Below are 21,047 nucleotides of genomic sequence, written 5' to 3'. Positions count from 1 at the left end.
CAACAGACCTGCCACCCTGCTGTGTCCACAGAGACAGCAGACCTACCTGCTGTGTCTGTCAATCGCTGTGCTGACAGAGCAGTCTCACAACTATTGTAAAAGGGACATTTCAATCCTATGTGAAACATCCTCTTTGGGGATGTATAACCACTCTGTATACCTCACTTCTTTGGTGCCCTTTCTTCCTTTGGGAAGAAAGGCCCCGGGCCATGGTCCTCAGATTTTAGCTCAGAATAAACTCACCCCAAATTTTCATTTATAGATTGGTTATGGATTACTTTCGTCGACACATGATATCCACTTCCTTTCCATCTGACAGCCATTTCAGTCATTGGCCGAAAGCGTCAGCAGAGTAAAATGGTGGGCATGGTAGCAGAGGGACACCTGCCATTCATGGGAAGTGTGCAGTGACCACACTTTAACACAGACGTGCAGGGAACATTCATTCTCTTCCCCACGCCTTCCAGGGCTTGTTCTCCAGCACCCAACTTCTGTTTCCCTACTGCACTTGAAAAAGAAAGGGATCAAGGCAAGGGAACTCCTCTTTCAGAGTGTTGCTTATTGCAAAGGGATGGCGCATAATACAACATTTACCCAAAATAGTTACTCTTGTCAAATCCCTCAGATTCATTAAAGTCTATTGTATGTTTAAGGAAGTATTTTTATCCTATGGTGTTTATAAATAACCTGTAAATATCCTCTTATTTTCACTAAGGACAGTGGCTCCCAAAGTTTACCTTGGGCCCACCCCCAGAGTTCTGATTCAATAAGTTTGGGGTTGGGGCCCAAAATTTACATTTCTAACAAGTTGCTAGTGTGTGTGGGTCCAGGAACCATCCTTTGACTGACTCAGGGCAATGGTTTTCAAGCTTAACTGCACCTTCAATCCCTTGGAGAGCTTTCAGAAATCCCAAATAAGTGACTGCACCCCAGACCAATTAAATCAGAATCCTGGGGGTGGTGGCTGCTGTCAGAATTTTTAAAGCCTCCCAGATGATTCCACAATTTGTCCAAGTGTGAGAACTTCTGCCTTAAGGAATTCTAACTGGCACCTGGTTGCACTTGAGGAACGATTGCCCATAAGCTGCCTGTGCACTTGGACTAGTTTCTACCTGATCTCCATTAACTCCCCCATGGAAGCAAAGCCTTGCTGTGTGACATGAAAAACAAAGCTCCATGCAAATCTAGAACTTTTATCTTCTAACTTACAGCAGACATTTTGATGCATATAGGTTTAACAAAGAGTGGAAATTTCTCCATGTGTCACTTAGTGCAAGTTTAAAAATTAATTAGCGGACTTGAATTTTGCACACTGGTGTAATGAAGAGGGAAAAAATACTCTTATTTCCAAAGTGTCTTTTTGGGTTATGCTGAAACATTATGATATGACCCAGGACCCAAAGATCAACTTTTGTGAATATTTAGACTATTTTATGGTGAACCAAGTGAAAAGTCCTTGCTCCACTGAGCTCACCATCTGGCAATATCATCTCCTTGTTTTCAAAGTAGTTTATTGAGCTCCTGGCCACGCTCCTCATTTACTGAAGACATCAGCTCCTTCCATCATGCCAGGCAGCTTCATGTCCACATGGACGACATTCCTAATGCCTTTACCTCAGCTCGTTGACCTCTTTATTTCCAGTTATATTTTCTTCTGCTTTACCTCAGCAGTTCACTTCCAAAATCACAACGTGAGCACACCACAGCTAAACCTACTCCAGATTTAATAGTCTGATCATTATCTCCTTTTGTCCTTTTTTATGGGCAAACTGATGATAACTTAATTTAAGCATCAGCACTGTGGTTCTATTTCTTTGTCATTGTTGAAGAGACCAGAAACTTTGTCATCAAAAATGCTCCCCTTGACACTGGGAGATAATTGTAATTTATAAAATTATTAAGAAAAAAATAGTTAGATGAAACAATAGAAGCCTTAGACCATTCTGAATGTTAAATAGTCAAGGACTTACAAAGTTTTAGATGACATAGGACTCAAGTTTAAGAGAGAGCCTGTTTTTATGTACTTACAGTGTGACTTTGGATGATTCACTTGAACTTTTTAATGCCGAGTATTTTATCTCGAACTTGGGGCTAGTGACACCTACTAATGGAAATTACTGGGAGGATGAAGTGAGATAGTTATATGAAAATGCTTGTTAAGTTGCAAAGTACTATACGAAATAAGTATATCGTGTCCAGGATAAACCACATTAATAGGATGACTATTTATTTTTCAGTAATGCTAATAAATTTCAGTGAATATTCACTGGATTGCAAGACTCTTGAGGGTAGGAGTGATAGTTTATATTTGTATCCCCACTATGGAGCACAGAGCTTGGCACGCAGACGAAGCTCGATTAATGATTGTGAATAAATCACCATCTAGACATTTTAGCTCAGTCCCTTTTATGACCAGTAGCACAGGTTTATGTGAAAACAGGGTCGTAAACTAGGGAATACAGCATTTCTTTGTGTGACTATAACTGATCTGTGAAGATTGAAGTTGTATATTTTCCCTCATTATCACCTGAATCTAACCTCCTCAGTTAATGGGATCAGACACAAATTTATACCTATGTAAAGCTACATCTTTCTCTTTAATGCTCTAGCTCTAATTTAAGAGCCAAATAGCCAGTAGAGAAAAATAACTGTTTTATGTTATCAGAGGGATTGGCAGTTGACATGTTTCACTCTTCCCACGGCCTAAATTGCTCTTCTGTAATAAATTAGGTCATTGGGTGGTGAATTACTAATCTTTCTAGGCCCCATGATTGAGAAAACACAGAAAATGAACATCTAAAAATTCAAAGAGCGATTGATTCTTTGTGAAGCTCTCATTTTCTGTAGCATTTGGGAGATATTCAGGAACCAGAGAGGCCTCAGATCATTATCACTTTGGATGTTTATCTGTGTGCTGCTGAAAGCAAAATTTGTGGGGGTTGGGGGCGGGAGATCAGGCTGATTCAGATATGCCTGGGAATGGACGGGGACGGCTAGAGTAGGGTCACAGAAGCCAATTTATCAAACTAAGAATAAGGAATCTTGTTCTTAATTTATGAAAGATCTGTTTATCAAATTCAGAACAAGGAATCTTCAGAGGAGACAAGTCATCCCAAAGGAAAAGAAATTGGAGGAGTGTAAGTTGGGTCTAAGAATTGTTTATTGATCATTTGAGGGGATGGGAAATTTCATGTATGACCCATTATCTGTTTTTCCTAGTCCATGCCTGTTATGGACCGAATTATATAACCCCCTGAAAATTCATATGTTGAAACCCTAACCCCCAAAGTGACTGTATTTGGAGCTAAAGACGCTATGGCCTTTAAGGAGGTAATCAAGGTTAAATGAATTTATAAGGGTGGGACCCTAATCCCGTGGGACTGGTGTCCTTAGAGGACTGGTGCACACAGAGGAAAGGTCATGTGAGGGCACAGTGAGGAGGCACTGTCTCCAACTGAGGAGAGAAAGCTCACCAGAAACCAACTCTGCTGGCACCTTGATACTGGACTTCTAGATGCTACAACTGTGAAAAAATAAATTTCTGTTGTTTAAGTCACCCAGTCTGTAGTACAAGACTGTCTTAGTCTGCTCAGGCTGCTATCACAAAAATACCATAGACTGGGTGGCTTGAACAGCCGACATTTATTTCTCACAGTTCTGGAGACTGGGAAGTCCAAGATCTAGGTGCCGGCAGATTCAGTGTCTTGTGAGGGCCTGCTTCCTGGTTTATGGATGGCAGTCTTCTTGCTGTGTCCTCATGTGGCCAAAGGGGTGAAGAGCTTTCTGGGGTCTCTTTTATGAGGGCACTAATCCCATTCATGAGAGCTCTACTCCCATGATCTAATCACCTCCCAAAGGCCTTACTTCCTAATACCATCATGTTGGGGGTTAGGATTTCAGCACATGAACTTTGAGGAGACACAACATTCAGCCCATCACAAAGGCTCTTATGGGTTTGTAATTGAACCCAGAGAAAAAGGAGTTGTTGTGAAAGAAAGGAGCTATATTTATAAAAATCTCTAATGGATGCTAACAGAGAATAGTGCAAAAAATGGGGATGTGAAGAACTGCTCACTTTCTAGTCAGGGCCATTTTGGAACCAAGAATGACCCCAATGGCCTTAATGGAGTGAGTACAGGTCAGCACCAGGAAGCAGCACAGCATCGTGTCTTGGCGTGTTGGAATCTCCTCCAGGTGATTGAGCTTAGCACAGCGCATCTTCTGTGGGTGGAGATGGGATGGCTGTGGCAGGGGAGGCCTTGGTTGTCACTGTCAGTGACAAGGACCCAAACCCAAGAGAGAGAGGAGAACATGAGTAATTAAGAATTAGTTACTTTTCCTGAACACATATGAGACATCTCCTGGAAACTTCCTAAAGTAACTGGAAGATGAAGAGGCTTTGAAATGATTCTGAAACCTTGTAATAGTGAGTGTGAGTTTATTTCATTAACTTAATGGAATAATCTCATGGCACATACAAAATGGCCATATTAACATAAATGATGTCAAACTTGGGATCAAACAGAAACTAACCTCTGTAGGGTGCCTATTAAAGGCTGAGTAGTGGGATATTATCTGAATTAGATTTCATTTTCTGTATAACAACTCTATGAGCTAGTACCATTGCTCTTGTTTTTAAAATGAGGCAGCTGGGCCTCAGAGAGGCTATGGAAGCTGTCCAGGGTCACATCGCTAGTGTCTCTGGAAACTGGAATACAAGGTAGGTATTTGACTCCAAAGTCCACATTTAACCATTGCTCTTCAGAACCTATTAAAATTTCTGAGCTTTGTTTTTCCTGTTGTGTATAGAGGAGGAAATATTAATAATTGTTTTAAGGCAATATGAACATAATGCTAACTGCTTTCATGTCCCCTGAACTGTGGAAGCTGTTTGGATACTCCCAGTGTCACTGAACAGGCATATGAACATCGCTATTATTCCTCATTCACAGCATAATTGAGCATTTACTGTGTTCTAGGCTCTGAAGATACAGTGATAAACAAAAATAGACATAGCCTCTCCCTTGTAGAGTTTAGAAATATTGAGCAAATTATCATATAAATAAAACATATAATTAAACATGGCTATAATTGCTCTTTGAAAAGGCCAGGGAAGACATGAAAGAATAATAGAGATGAGGTTTAGTTGGAGAGGAAGGAAAGGCTTCTGTATAATATTGATATCTGAGCAAAGACCTGATGGATGGGTGGGATCATTTCAGTGAAGCTTGGGGAAAACTATGCTCCAGACAGGCAGAGGGAAGAAGATGTTAGAAAGCACAGGGCGAACAGGCTTGAGTTGTTGCAGGACCAGCCAGAAGGCCAATGTGGTTAGAATGCAGCAAACATAGAGGAAATTTGAGGCTCCAGATGGAGGCAGGGGCCATAGAAGCCCATGTTGAGGATTTTACATTTTGTTCTAAATGTAATGGACATTGGAGGCTTTGGAGCCAGGGTGGCAGATATGATCACTCCGGCAGTTGTGCGGAGAATGCGTTGGAAGGGAGCAAGAGAGGAATTGGGTAGCATGTGGGAGAAGGAGAAGTTGGCAAGAAAGACTGAGAAGGGTACACCAGAAAGGGAAGAAGAAAATGCAAACTAAAGAAGTCAACTCTTGAAAAAGGCAGGAGTGGTCTACTGCTGGAAAGAAGGAAAGGGTAAGAAGGTGAGGGACTGAAATGACCCGTGCCATCTAAACTGAATAAGGAGAGAAACGAAGACTGGAAGAGCTGAGGAGAGCAAGTGAAGTGTTCCTTGCGGCTGAGGACTGCTGAAGGACATGCACTTGAACAAAAGAGGCAGAAAAAAAGGAAGTTACGACCAGACTATTAATTGTGGAGGGGGTTTGGCTGTGGTGTGTTCATGTTGCGATTTTGGAAGTGAATTGCTAAGGTAAAGCAGAAGAAAATATAACTGGAAATAAAGAAGTTGAGTTGAGATAAGAGCTTTAGGAATGTCATCCACATGGACAATGAACTGCGTAGGATGATGGAAGGAGCTGATGTCTTCAGTGAATGAGAAGCATGGCCAAGAGCTCAATAAACTACTTTGAAAACCAAGAGATGATATTGCCAGAGGGTGAGCTCAGTGAAGCAGGGACTTTGCACTAGAGGGGACAGGTAATGGTCTGGAGGAAGCAAAGGGGATTAAGAGAGACCCTGACTCACCTCTGGATCGTGAGTATGGTGAGATATAAGAGAAACAGCCTCCATTTCAGAGTCTGGGGGAAGCAGTGCACTCAGGGGACAGCTTAGACTCCATTACGCCAAGAAAGTAGTGAGGAAGAGGTTGAAGATGTACAGGGGTCTTTGGTCACTTATCAGATCTCAGAAGGGGAGAGTCTTGGATAGAGGAATAGAGAGGATGTACAGAGCTATAGTGAGTATAAAGCCAAGGGACAAGTGATACGGGCTGAGAAAGAAGGATTCTTTGTTGAGTAAGTGTGTGTCAGTGTGAGTGTGTGTGAACCATCTAGTGCTCTGTGCTGAGTTGCTAACCCTGAAGTTAGGGTGAGTACACCTGTCGGCACTAGTCATAACCCTCCTTGTCTCCAGCAGACCTGTTATTTGTTTCTGAACTGGAGAAGTCGGTGGAGCTGCTTCTAGTAGTGTCTGTTTTTTAAAAAATAACCTAAATCCCTCCTCTAGAACCCAAAGGGGAAGCTACATTCTATTGAATTTTCAGCATAAGGGAAGCAGAAGATCAATGCAAAAATAACACTATTCTATTCAGAGTGCTTATAGAGAGAGGAAATTAACTTTTTAAGCTGTGAGATAATGCACTAGATAGCTGAGCACATAATTAAAGTCATGGTGAGCCCTCAGTTACAGTTCTCAAGTTCATTCTACCAGCTCCTTTGTGTCATAACTGTAGAACATTTTGTTTCAGCGTGGGAGACAGCTATTATAGTCATCCCAACAGCGTAAAAAGTAGATTCCATAAGTTGCTATATATACACAAATATTTAACTCAAAAGGAGTGTCATAGTTTAGGAAATAATTTTTAGGAATGATTAGAAAATAGTCCCAGGGATACATAAGAACATGTCTAAATAGACCTCAGAGTAATTCAACACACATTTTGCTCTTGCGAGCATTTTCTCTCAAACTGTTCTTTTATTGTTTAAATAGAAGAAATTACATGGAAAAGAATTGCAATGTTTAAGGCAAGAGAAAATTCACCCCACCCATCACCACACCACTTTGCAGGAGGCTGGGAATTCCAGATACTTTGGAATAATGGGCCGGAGGTGAGAGAATGCATGGCGTGTTCAGTGGACAAGAGGTCATTTGGAAGTTGAGAGTGAAAGTTCAAGTTGAGAGGGGGAGGTGGGTGAGAGAGCTCAGGTTGGATGAGTGGGTGGGGGGGTAGATGATGATGACTTCGTATTTCTTGCTGAGAAGTTTAGATTTATTACAAGGAACATGAGGTATATCTGATGGCTACCAGGCAGAAGTGTGGCATGACCAGAAGTATATCTTAAACAGATCTGTTGAGTAGCTCTGTGGAGGTGGATTGCAGAGAGAGAGACTAGGAGACTAGATTGGTTATGATGTAGTAACTGAGGGGAGAAATGATGAGGGTTTAAACGCAGCAACGGTGGTGGGAGTGGACAGAAATTTGAAAGCGATTTGGTAGCCAAAGCAAGAGAGATAGAAAGAGGAGTCCAGCATGATGGCGGATGGCCCCACCGCTTGTCTAAGGACTACAGACTCAAGTCAAAGGCAGAAGAGGTTTGATCTTGGAGTCTTTCTTCCTTATTGTTCTCTTTGCAGGACATCCCCTTCTCTTGTATAGAACTCTGCATATAATATCCTGATGCTTTTTGTGTTTTTCCAACAACTCGTTCCTTTGCTCTCCCCTAACATGTATGAACACCATAGATATTCCCACTGAGTTAACAAAGTACTGACCCTGGGCAGGATTTGTGAGGCCTAGAGGCCAATTCTTTCTTGGAGATGAGATAAGATGTTTCTAACTTTGCTGAAATTTTACAACCCACAATAGCGGGTCATAAAATAAAATCTTTCTGTAACATCCCTGGGAAAGTATAAAAGTCCTTCATCTGTACCGTTCTACTGAGCTTGAAAACATGTAGGAAAGGATAACAATAAAAAACTCTTTTATTTTTTTAAAGAGTTTTAAATATATTGATTCACTGGGTCTTGAGTTGTCTCAACAATCCTATGAAGTGAGTACTATGACAAACCCCACTGTACAAAGAAGGAAATTGAGGCACAGAGAGGTTACATAAATTATATAAGGTCACACAGGTGGTAAGTGGCAACTTGCCTAAGGTGAATTCATAGGTAGCAGAGCCAGAATTTAAACTGGCTACGGAGGCCAGGCTTTCAACTACTCTACTAAGCCACCTCTCAGCGCTTGTAGCGAACTGTAATAGCTAGGGAGGGCAAATTCCTCATGCTACAGAAACTCCCATGATGTTGATCTACTAGTCAGAGATGAGCACAGCGTTTCTAGTCAGGGCCTTTGGAAGTTAGTCATGTTCCTCTCGTCATCACCAGCGGGAAGGGGCAATTTTCTATTGTTGCCTTTATACCCCCTTGCTCCTCCACCTCAAATCCTCCAAGGTTTTGAGTATTGGGCACCGATGTCATATAATGTCCTCCACCATTGTTGACGATGATAAACAACTGTGAAATTCTGATGGTCTAAAATTTTCACAAGGAGGGAATGGCTAATATAGGGAGGCATCTATCTATCTATCTATCTATCTATCTATCTATCTATCATCTAACCATCCATCCATTTCTACATATTCTTTGGCTTCTATGTTCCACATATTTTATTTGACCCTTTCATATAATTAGGTCAGCTATTTCTCACAGGCTAATAATACCATTATTTTAAAGATGGAGAAACTGAATCTAAGTATACCTTTCTCAATACCTGTCTCAATTCTCAATACCAATCCCAATACAAAGCCAAGGTTTGTAGTCAAATTTATCTGATCCCAAGGTATGTAACCTTTTTCTTTACCACAGAGCTCTTATGCTAGGTCTTTTAATTTTTGATTAGATATTCTACTCACTAGACTAGATTATTGCTGGTTTAAGATTTTTCCAGATCATCCCTGTAATTATCTCTACAGAATATTTGCAAATTAATCTTTGTCTTTCCCAATACTGGTTATGAGAAGGCAATACACTAAGAAGAAAATCTATTCAGTACAGGCAAGTAAAGTACAAAGGTACTTGCAGGGAATGCTGAAGTTAAAGTTTACCTAGATTTCAGATGGACTGTCTAGTTGCATGACCTTTCTCTTATTCTGTGAGTTTCGCACAAAGCAATGCAGATAGAACTGGAGTAGCAGGCCTATGTTTCCATATACAAGATAATTAACATATTAAACTAATTTTAATGATAATATGCTCACTCTACCATCGATCAAAGCTCCCTGTCAGTAACATACTATTGCAACAGTGCCCAGCTTCATTATGCAGAGGGAAGGAGGGAGCTGGGTAAGGTGTGTCACCTTTCCATCTCACGTATTTACTCTTCACCTGTTGTATCTCTCAGAGTGTCTGGATCCTGTGGCAACAGAAAGTATTGAAATTTCATCTTGATAAATAGATGCAAAGAAATTAAATATTTTAATACACAGTTTTTTCCTTTGAGGTTTATTTTCTGCTCAAGCTAGTGGTCAAACTAATTGTGTTCATAATAACTAAGACAGTTAGTATTGTCTTTACTCATGGCACGTATAAGTGTAGATTACCTTGCCAAAAATATATAATAATGCAAAAATGAATAAATTTCATGAGCATAGAATGAATTTCCTAAAAATTCCATTCAGAATTTATTATGCATTCACTCTTTAATAATAAAGGAACTTAATGTCATTAATAGCTATGACCTTTAAATTTTGTTCCAGCGTATGGCATTTACTGAAATTAGATTGTCATTCCAAATGCGTAAACATGTCTTAGCTAGGGCTTTTACATAACTATACTCCTGCTTGGCTTGCTTCTTGGTAACGTCTGCTAACTCCTGTTAATTGGTTAATGTTTGCAAAGTGCTTTTGAGGTGAAAAGCTAATGATCACTGTACCGTAGGAGGGTGTGGGTAGCTGCTGTGACAGATTGCTGAGGGTGTCTGCTGGGGGTTCTACTGTGGGGGCTTGCTTGTGGGCTCCAGGATAATGAGGAATCCCTGAAGTGTTCCCGGTCCCTCCTCCCCAAAGACTTTTCTATTGCATTCTCCTGGCTTTGCTAAGTCAGTCTTAGGATATAATAAAAATCATTTCTGCAAAGCTGAAAGAGAAAGGCTCTTCAAAGACTTTTTACCCACTTAGCACTCGAGTTTGCTGGAATGCAGTTGGACGGAATCTATATGCCATTACAAAAGAAACCATAATAACAGAAATACATGAAAAGCCCAAAAAAAGATGTTGCTCTTAAAAATTAGGGGGATATGTTTTAGTATTTTGTCTTTTTTTCCTGCACTATAAGCTTAAAAGGAGTCACATTTTTATTTGTTTATATTTATGTTTTGAAATGCAGGACATATATTTGTTAAAAGGTTGTCTAAGAAATATGTAACTGTGAACTGATAAAATTTTCCACCCACTTCTGCAACAGACATATATTCAAAGGGAAACAGTTTTTTAAAAAATGTTACTTTATTATTATCTTTTTGGCTAAAGTTACTGAATTTTCTGTAATTCCATAGGAATGCTATTTAGAATTTCTATGTATTACATGATTCTCATGATGGGAATTTTTTTAAAACAATAAATATTGATAATATTGATTTCCTTTCTGTTGGCCTGTATGCTTGCTTTTTGTAAGACCTATTTCTTACAGCTCCTGGATCTCTTCTAATTTACATATGAGCATTTCGAATCACATGCTGGTTCATCTGCCAACACACATCACAGCTCCCCTGGGGCTCTCTCCTGGGATATGTGCAATTGATCCTGCAGAGGAAAGTGGTGTCCAGGGAGACCTACGCCATTACCCAGATTCTCCCAGAGAGACGAGAGATTTTCCAGATATTTATTTTTAATCACTGCACTACTTAGGGTGAATTTCAGAAGCCACAAAGCAGATACATGTACTGGGGCACACAAGTTGACCCCTTAACAAGGAGCTACCTCGAGTTTTGTGCAAAATAGTACATTTCTGTACCTGCTGCTTAAATTAAGATCTGTTTTGAAGCTCTGCCATAGTTACCAAGGTTAACTTTGAAGTTCTTACAAGTTTTAAAGCTTCTTAGAAAATCTTTCAGAGTAATCAGAAATACAGAAAAGCTCAGTACAAAGACATTGTTCATATACATTTTTTTATAAACAAGAAAAATTAGGAGAAAGTCAAATGCGCAAGAATGTAGACTGGCTGCACAAATTATTGCACAACCATTTAATGTGACATGGTGCCACCATGGTGACAAAATGGGGAGTGCTTACGTTATTGTATTAAGTAAACAAAAAACAGAATAGAAAAGTGTTAATAAAATATGTTCTTAACTATGTAAAATATTCATAGAAACTGCCTGGAAGGAAAAATAGCAAAACACTAAGAATGATCATTTTCTTCTTAATGATTATTTCACATTTTTAAAAGTTTTTATGATGTGCAAGAGTTTTTCTTTTTCATTCATATTCTTCTTTAAATAATTACTTAAAAACATACAACAGTATAGAGAATTATATGAAATAATAGATATCCTTATTTCTATATGAGGTTTTGTGAGCTAACCTTTTGTCTCATTTGCTCAGATAGTTTCAGTTATTTTTTTTGAGATAAAGCATTTGATTTCTTTGTCTCTTTTCCTTGAGGTAATCATTATGCTGAAGTTTATGAGCTTTATATTTTTGCTGCATGTGTAAGTATCCATAAACAACATATAGTATTCTGTGTATTTTAAGCTTATAAATAACAGTAGTTGTATACATATCATTTTGCAATTCACCGTGTTCACTCAATCTATATTTTTAAGATTTATTCATAATGACATATATGGAACCATCTTGTTTTAAAATGCTATGTAGGAGCCCATTGTATTAATATACAATAATTTATCTATTCATTTGTATAGTAATTCTCCAAGTAGCATACCCCTCCAAAGTTGTTTTAAAATTTTTGCTCTTGTAAAATGCTGTAATTAATATTCTAAAAAGTCTTCTTGTACACATTTGAGAGTCTCTCTAGGCTATACGTAGAAGTGGCATCACTGGGTTGAAATATCTATATCTTAACTTAGATTTTACCAAATTATTCTCCAACTTATCCTCCCCACAGCCAAATACATGAATTACTATTTCTCTTCATTCTTGTCAACACTTGATATTAGACTTTTAAATATTTCCCAAACGAGTAAATATAGAACATCTTTCAAGAATTTTTATTTGCTTTTCCCTGTTTATGAGCCTTTAGGATTTACCTTGATGTGAATTGTCTCTTTGCCCATTATTCTATTAGATCATTTGCTCTTTTCCTTTTGGTTTTAAGCATTCATGATATAGTTTGGCTCCCAATTCTTTGTCAGTTACATGCATTGCAAATGTATTCTTCCAGTCTGTAGATTGTCTTTGTATTTTAAGAGTTTATCTTGATGAACAGAAGTTTGAAATTTTAGTGTAGGAAAATCTATTAACATTTTCTTTATGAATTTATGCCTTTTGTGTCTTGTTTAAAATATATTTTGCTACCTTGACGTCATAAATCCATTCAATATTTTCTTTTAAAAGAATTTACTTTTTCATGCTGTGCTGTAGAAATCTATTTATTCCTTGTGTAGCTAACCATTATCCTGACACGATTTATTAAATGGCCTGCTGCTTCCACACTGTGCAATGCTGTTTCTATCTTACATCACCTTTCAAATGTGAGTAGGGGTTTGTTTCTGGACCCTTTATTTTATTTGCCTACTTGATTATTCTTGTCCTACTACAGCACTGTCATATTTAGTACAGCTTTATAGTGTGTTGGTATTTGTCAGAGCAAGTCTGTCTACCTTAGTTTTCTTCTGAATAACTGTCCTGCCTACACTGGGCATTTTGTTCTTCCATATAAATTTCATTATCCGCATGTAACGTTCTTTAAACAATGCTTTTGGAATTTTGATTGGATTTTTATGGATTTATAAATTAATTTTTGGGAAGATTGTCATGTTTAAAGTGTTGAGTCTTCAAAATTAGGAACAGTTTATCTCATCATTTCATTAGGCCTTTTATAACTTTAACATTTTATAATTCTTTATACATCTTTTATTGGATCTTTTCCTATTACTATGTGTGTGTATGTGTACAATACTGCTACAAAGCTACATTTTCTAAGTGCAAGTGTCTGGTCCATAGGAATTCTTCATTTTTCTGTATTAATGTTGTTTTCATCAACCTTGACCTCTTTTATTAGTTATAAGTTTATCTGTAGAATCTGTTGGGTTTTCTATGTACAAAACCATGTTCTTGACAAATAATAAATATACTTATTCTTTTCTGCTTATACTTCTGATTTCCTTTTTCTTATTTACTGAAGTATCAGAGACTGCTATGTACACAATGCCTTCATCCCTTCTTTCTTAAAAATGGAAATAGAATATGCCCAGGTGAAAAACTATATTTTGCAGACTCCCTTACATACAGGGATGAACCATTGAGATACACATAGAAGTAGTTGGGTTGGACTTCCAGAAATTTCTTTCTTTTTTTTTTTGAGGAAGATAAGCCCTGAGCTAACATCTGCTGCCAATCCTCCTCTTTTTGCTGAGGAAGACTGGCCCTGAGCTAACATCCATGTCCATCTTTCTCTACTTTTTATGTGGGACATCTGCCACAGCATGGCTTGATGAGTGGTACCATGTCCACATCTGGGATCCAAACTGGTGGACCCTGGGCTGCCGAAGCAGAACGTGCAAACTTAACTGCTGCCCCACTGGGCTGGCCCCCAAGAAATTTCTTTAAGGGACAAAATGACTCCTATTATAAGTGCAACGTTTTGCTTTTATCTTGTCTTCCTTTCTGGTGCTTGGAACATGGATATGATGTTTAGCTCCAGTCTCCATTTTGGGATCACGAGGTACTTGTGAGAATACAAACAAATGTTGAGAATGGTGGAACAGAATGAAGGAAGGAACTTGGGCCCTGATGAATTCGTAAAGTTGCCATTTTAGGTCAGCACTAACCACAGTGGGATTTCTTTTAAACAACAAAAAAACCCTACTATCTTATTTAAGGCATTGTTATTTATGTCTTCTGTAATATACTGCCAAATATAATCATAAATGTCTCCAGTAGCATTTTGATAGAAGTAATAGCAAGTATTGTCTTTTTCTTAAATTTAGGGGAAAATGCTTGCAATTTTAAGTACTATAGGTTTTTTGTAGACACCTTTTTAAGCATATGTTTTCTTTCTATTCCTAGTTATCTGAGAATTTTTTTCATGAATGGTTGTGGAATTTTGTTGATGGCTTTTTCTGTATTATATCAAATGATAAAATAGATTATCTCTTTTTATCTACTAATCTGGTGATTTACAGTAATAAGTTTTCCTAATAGCTTATCTTTCTAAAATGTTCTTTCACCTCTGGGATAAATTCTAGCTAGTTACTGTAAACTGTCTCTCAACGTACCACTACTTTTAAAAATATATTGCTTGATTTGATTTGCTAATGCTTTATTTAGGATTTTTGCATTTATTTTTTTATTTACTTATTTTTTTTAAGATTTTATTTTTTTCCTTTTTCTCCCCAAAGCCCCCCGGTACATAGTTGTGTATTCTTCGTTGTGGGTCCTTCTAGTTGTGGCACGTGGGACGCTGCCTCAGCGTGGCCTGATGAGCAGTGCCATGTCCGCGCCCAGGATTCGAACCAACGAAACACTGGGCCGCCTGCAGCGGAGCGTGCGAACTCAACCACTCGGCCACGGGGCCAGCCCCTATTTTTTTATTTTTTTAAGATTGGCACCTGGACTAACAACTGTTGCCAATCTTCTTTTTTTTTTTTTCTGCTTTTATCTTCCCAAACCCCCTGTAGATAGTTGTATATCTTAGTTGCATGTCCTTCTAGTTGTGGGATGTGGGACGCCACCTCAACGTGGCCTGACAAGCGGTGCCATGTCTGCGCCCAGGATCCGAACCCTGGGCCGCCGCAGCAGAGCAGACGAACTTAACCACTTGGCCCCGGAGCCGGCCCCTGCATTGACTTTTAAAAGTAGGTTTGGCCTATACTTTTTCATTTCATGATTGGCTGGTCTGATTTTTTTGCAAAGTCCGTATTACCTCATGAACTGAGTTGAGAATCACTCTCACTTTCTATTTTCCGGGACAGTTTATGTGTAGTATTGCATTGTCTTTTTCTGGATTATTCGTATAATCTCATCTGTAAAACTGCCTTGGCCAGTGATCTTCTGGTGGGTAAAATTCAAATTATTTTTTAATTGTGGCTAAAAGTCAAATTCTTTAGTGCGCACAAGGTTTTTTCATTTTCTGTTTCTGCATGAGATAATTTTGCAATTTTTATACTTTTGGGAAAAATTTCTATATTTCAAACTTTTCATATTTATTAGCATGAAGTTGTTCCTTATGGTGTCTAATGAATTTTTATTTATATTTTTATCTGTCCTCACGCTCACTGCTAATATTATTTCTTTGTGCCATCTACCCCTTTACGTTGGGAGACATCGCAGAGGTTTGTCTATTTTCCTTAGTTTTTTAATTTTAAAACTCTTTTTATTCCACATCTTTTTTGGTTTTCTCTTTCAATAAATTTTGCTGATTTTCTTACTTCTAATTATTTAAGGTTTATTTTCTAGTTATTATTTGGCTTTTTGAGTTGGATGCCTAGTTCATGTTTTCCCCTAAGATGTGCATGGAAGTGCCACATCTTACTGTAAGCGCAGCTTTGGCTGTATCCACAGTTTTGATACATAGTGTTTTCCTTGTCATTTAATTCTCAGTAGATTCTAATTTATATTAAGATTTTTTCCTTTGATCTACACATTACTTCAAGATGTGCTTTTCATTTTTAAACATACGCGAATTTTTTGGCTACCTTATTATCAGTTCATTTTTTGTGTTATTCTTTAATCAGTTTTTTATAGCATTATTAATTTTCTAAACATTTTAAACTTTCTTTCAGATTAGTCTATTGCATCAAATTGTTGAGGATTCTAATCCCTCTTCTCTCTTTTCTTTGTTGTCTGTGATACACACTCGGTTCATTTTATTTTTTATACCTTTTTTTTATATATTGAAATCACCTCTTTAGTGTTGTTGTTTGCTTAACCAAGGGAGTTAATGCATCCTGGATTGTGGAACTGCTTCTCAAGAATGGTATTGCCTTTGTGTCTGCTGACATTTCAAGATGTTCTCATTAAATTGAGAGCAGTGTTTGCATTAACGTCTGAACTTGAGGATCTTATGGCACGTAGATAGCTAAGTTCCCCAATACTTACATAAATTGCAGATTTAGAATTTTGTTTCTGATGATAGAATTAATACTCAGAGCCATGAGTATAAATAGTTTTTCATGTTTCCCTGGAGGATGATCAGTAAGAGAGTTTCCAGGCCCCTGTTCATAGTGGAGGTCGCTCATTCTGAAGCCCTGGCTATAAGCCAGTGACCAGCCTCTCCAGGCTGCACATTTTATCCCAGGAGTCAGGGACTAATTTTAGGACCAATATTTCCATGGGCCTCTTGGGATCAAGACACAAACTGTTGCCTCTGTCTTTGAATTCCTGTTTTATTTCTGGCACCTGGAGCTATTCTTTTCCTTTTTCCAGGTTTGCCTATATATTAATCTTATTAGGTTACATTTTAGCCAGAATTTCTATGTGGTTTAGCTGACAGTGTAAATTTGAAGTCTACCCTAGCACTGGACACAGGGAAACTAATAATATTGGAGAAGGAGGACAAGGAGGAGAAGGGGGAAATACTCCAGGGAAACAAGGGACCTAGCAAGGCTCAGTGGAACATTGCTCCAGAGAGTAAGTAGCATCTTCTAGGAACCTCCAGGAGACGTCCTGACCTGTTTGCGTTCTCTAGCAGCATGCTAAGAACGAGGCCTGGTGGCCCAATAGAATGGCCATTTTCTGAGCCGGCTTCTGGAGGTCACCCAGTCTTGGCATTGCACTAGGTGCCATGATCACTTGCTGTTACACAATTCTAGAGAAAAGGAAGTCATGATGCTGCTGCTTCACACATACCTACACTGAATAGGAGAGACATTTCACATTTTATAAAATGCATTCAAAACTGATAAAAATCAGAGACAGCACTCTCTGAATGTGGCTGTTGAACTCACTTTCAATAAGCGAGTACTGTGTCTCATTAAGAAAGAGAGGGGTCGTTAGGTCTCCACAGGGAGCAAAGACAAAGGAGTAATAAATGGATTGATTCAACTGAGGGGGAGAGAAACAGGAGGGAAGACTTCCCAAGGCACCACATGAGCTTTGCCATGAAGCATGACTAGGATGTTCCTGTGGAGAAAGCATAACCGGAGAAGAGCGAGACGGCTGTCTGCAGGGATTCAGACCCCTGTTAAGGACCCATTGGGCTGGAGTCTAGGGTGTAGAAGGAGGAGGTGAGGCTGGGTCCAGATTATGAAAGACCTTGAATAAAATATTTGCCTTCATTTATTTCAGAGATTTTTTTCTCCCTAAAGCAGGAGAAAATTAGTTTTTCACTTTATCTTTCTTTTTAGGAAGATTAGGCCTGAGCTAACATCTGCTGCCAATCCTCCTCTTTTTGCTGAGGAAGACTGGCCCTGAGCTAACATCTGTGCCCAATCTTCTTCTATCTTGTATGTGGGATGCCTGCCACAGCATGGCTTGATGAGCAGTGTGTAGGTCTGTGCCTGGGATCTGAACCGGTGAACCCCAGGCTGCTGATGCACAGTGTGCAAACTTAACAGCTATGTCACCAGGCTGGCCCTTCACTTTATTTCCTTTTTCCTTTTTCTTTTTTTAAAATTTTTTTGTTCAGGAAGGTTCGCCCTGAGCTAACATCTGTGCTAATCTTCCTCTATTTTTTAGTATGTGGGCTGCTAGCACAGCATGGCCACTAACAGAGCAGTGTAGGTCCATGCATGTGAACCAATCCTGGGCTGCTGAGGTGGAGCATGCTGAACTTAACCACTATGACACCAGGGCTGGCCCTTTTTAAAAATTTTTTTAAGCTATACATGATACTATTAGGTAATTCAGATAATCTAGGATGTTAATAATCAAGATCCATGCTCCAAAACACCACACAGTGAATAGATGCAGAGTTTTGGTCCAGTTTCTGCTCTTAGAGAAGTAAAGGAAAAAGGCAGTTCTACTAATTTTTTGAGGAACCTCCATACTGTTTTCCATAGTGGCTACACCAATTTACCTTCCCAACAGTCTAAGGGTTCCCTTTCTTCCACACCTTCACCAACGCTTGTTACCTCTTGGTTTTTGATGATAGCCATTCTAATGGATGTGAGGTGATATTTCATTGTGTTTTTTTTTTCTTTGCTGAGGAAGATTTTCCCTGAGCTAACATCTGTGCCAATCTTCCTCTATTTTGTATGTGGGTTGCCACCACAGCATGTCTGCCAATGACTGATGTAGGCCCCTGCCTGGGAACTGAACCCGGGCCTCCAAAGCAGAATCAGCTGAACTTAACCATTAGGCCATGGGGCCAGACACTCATTGTGTTTTTTTGTTTGCATTTCCCTAATAATTAGTGATGTTGACTACCTTTTCATGTATCTGTTGGCCATTTATATATCTTCTTTGGAAAAATGTCTATTCAGTTCCTCTGCTCATTTTTTAATGGGATTGTTTGATTTTTGCTGTTGAGTTGTATGAATTCGTTATATTTTTTGAGTATTAACTGTATATCAGATAGATGATAGAGAAAATGACATTTTGCATCAATTTAGCAGATGCCTACCTTTGGATTATATTTTAATTCCCTTCAAGTTCTTGCCATATACCTAATTTTCCTTTAATCATTGACTTAGCCAATGAAATAAGAATCAAGCTAATTGGCTTACTCTAATATAATTATGTTGAAATTTTCTTGCATAAAAATCACTCAGGAATATTATTTTTAGTGATTGCTATAAAAATATACTACTAGGAACTTCATCCCTGAATGAGACAGATACAGACTAAGCCAGGCTCTGCAGTTTTACTATGACAATTTCACATCACAGGCTATTAATGCTACTTGTGATTTTCTGAAAGAGACACTAATAAGATTTGCAAATTAATGTGCTTAGCATTTTACTAAAAAAAAATGACTTCGTTCCTCACCTTTATTTATAATCACTCCAAAGTTATTAAAAGGAACAAAATGAGGAGCTTTCACTAAATATTTCCTAGACTAGTACGATGTAAGAGGAAGGAACTGGGAAGCACAGGACCAAAGTCTTTTAATATTCATTTATAATTACGTGTCTTCTAGACCCCAGAATTCACAGGAGAACATTTGTTATTCTGGTCTTAGTTTTAATTAACAATCAGAGTAAATATGACCTTTTATTGCCATGCTTGTCAGTTTTTATTTAACCTTTTGTTCTTTTATTCAACACATCCATCTATTTTTCTTTTTATCTAGACAGATATCTACCTATCTAGACATTGCAAAATACAGTGAGACGTAATACCTGGTTCCTGCGATCGATGCCTTGCTGTTCTTTACTTTGCTTGCCTAGATTTTGGTACCTAGGTCATCCTTAAAACGATCATCTCGGGTTTGAATTTGCGTAATTGCAAATTCACTGATCACGTGGGGTATTTCTGCAAATGTGAATAAGTGGGGATTAACTTCATGTCACCTACTGGAATCATAGCCCTTGCAGATTTGAAGCTAAACTGTAGACGTGGATAGGTAATATATGAATATAGTGTGTTGCTTTACTAATTTTTTTGTCTTCAATACTTAGAAATATGAGTATTTGAGAAAGAATGCAAATTCTAAAAGTATTAATAATTTTTCTAAGACTATTTTTGGTAACCTGTAGATTTAAATCCATTTAATATGATTAGGAGGAAAAATTACAATTATTTTGCTGAATTTGTTAAAGCTTTGCAAAAGATGATACAGTAGATGAAATTCAAAGAATTGAAATGCAATTGTTTAATTGAAGTTGAAAATCTGAAGTGAGAATTGTGTGACAGTTCTAGGCTCTGATGAATGAGAGAAATGATTCCTGTCACATATGAAGTTATTTCGTTAAATTCGTCAGATTTTTAACAGATTTTTAGAAGCAGAACCAGAAACATATTTTTTTTTAAAAATAGAGGAGGAATGATGACTCAGAGGAAGAGAAAAATAATTAATTAGGAGAGGAAATTATTACCTGGAAACACTAAACATAACAAACTTAGCTGGCATTTGCCACAGTGGTTTCAATGCTGGGTACAAAAGAAAACATATTTAGCTATCGATTACAAAACAGAGAGGAGTCACCAAATCCAGAAGTGGTACTTCTTAAAATGTTTTCATTCACTCAGCAGATACTTTTTAAGTGTTACTATTTATCAGGCACTAAGCAAAGCAGTTCCTGTCTTAAGGAGCTCTTAGAAGAGTCCAGGAGGTGTCAGGAGGTGGCTAGGAGACCTTCTTCTGGGATGAACGGTGTGGTGGCTGGACAAAGGAGGGACATTCAACTCGAGCTATCAAAGCTAGGGGCCTAAGAGTGGCATTCACTTTGCTGGCTTTGATGTCATGATCCATCACAGGCCAGCCTAGCCTTTCTGAATTACTTACATTTTGTGTTGGCTGGCTGCCCAGGACTTCTCTGCCCATCAGATTTGAGAGACTCCTCTCAGAGCCTCCCAATGCACTTCCCTTCAAGAGCCCTCGAGAGCAGACAGACAGCTGCCCCCAGAGCAGGTGGAACAACACCCCTGGAACCTTTGTGGATCTCAGGGTCCCCACGCTCTACAGTGGAGAAGCCCTTGCTGTGAATGGTCCTGGGGTATTGCCCTTCCCTCCTCCCCATGGCTGGCTATATGCACATAGTTAAACCCAAGACTAGGAGAGAGATTTGGCTCTGCTTGTCCTACCCCTTGGACCACAGCTTCTATAGAGACGCGGATTAGGAGGCCA

The sequence above is a fragment of the Equus przewalskii genome, chromosome 7 (assembly GCF_037783145.1).
Source record: "Equus przewalskii isolate Varuska chromosome 7, EquPr2, whole genome shotgun sequence".
NCBI classification, from domain to species: domain Eukaryota; kingdom Metazoa; phylum Chordata; class Mammalia; order Perissodactyla; family Equidae; genus Equus; species Equus przewalskii.
The sequence above is the reverse complement of the archived record's forward strand: the minus strand, read 5'-3'. Positions refer to the sequence as shown.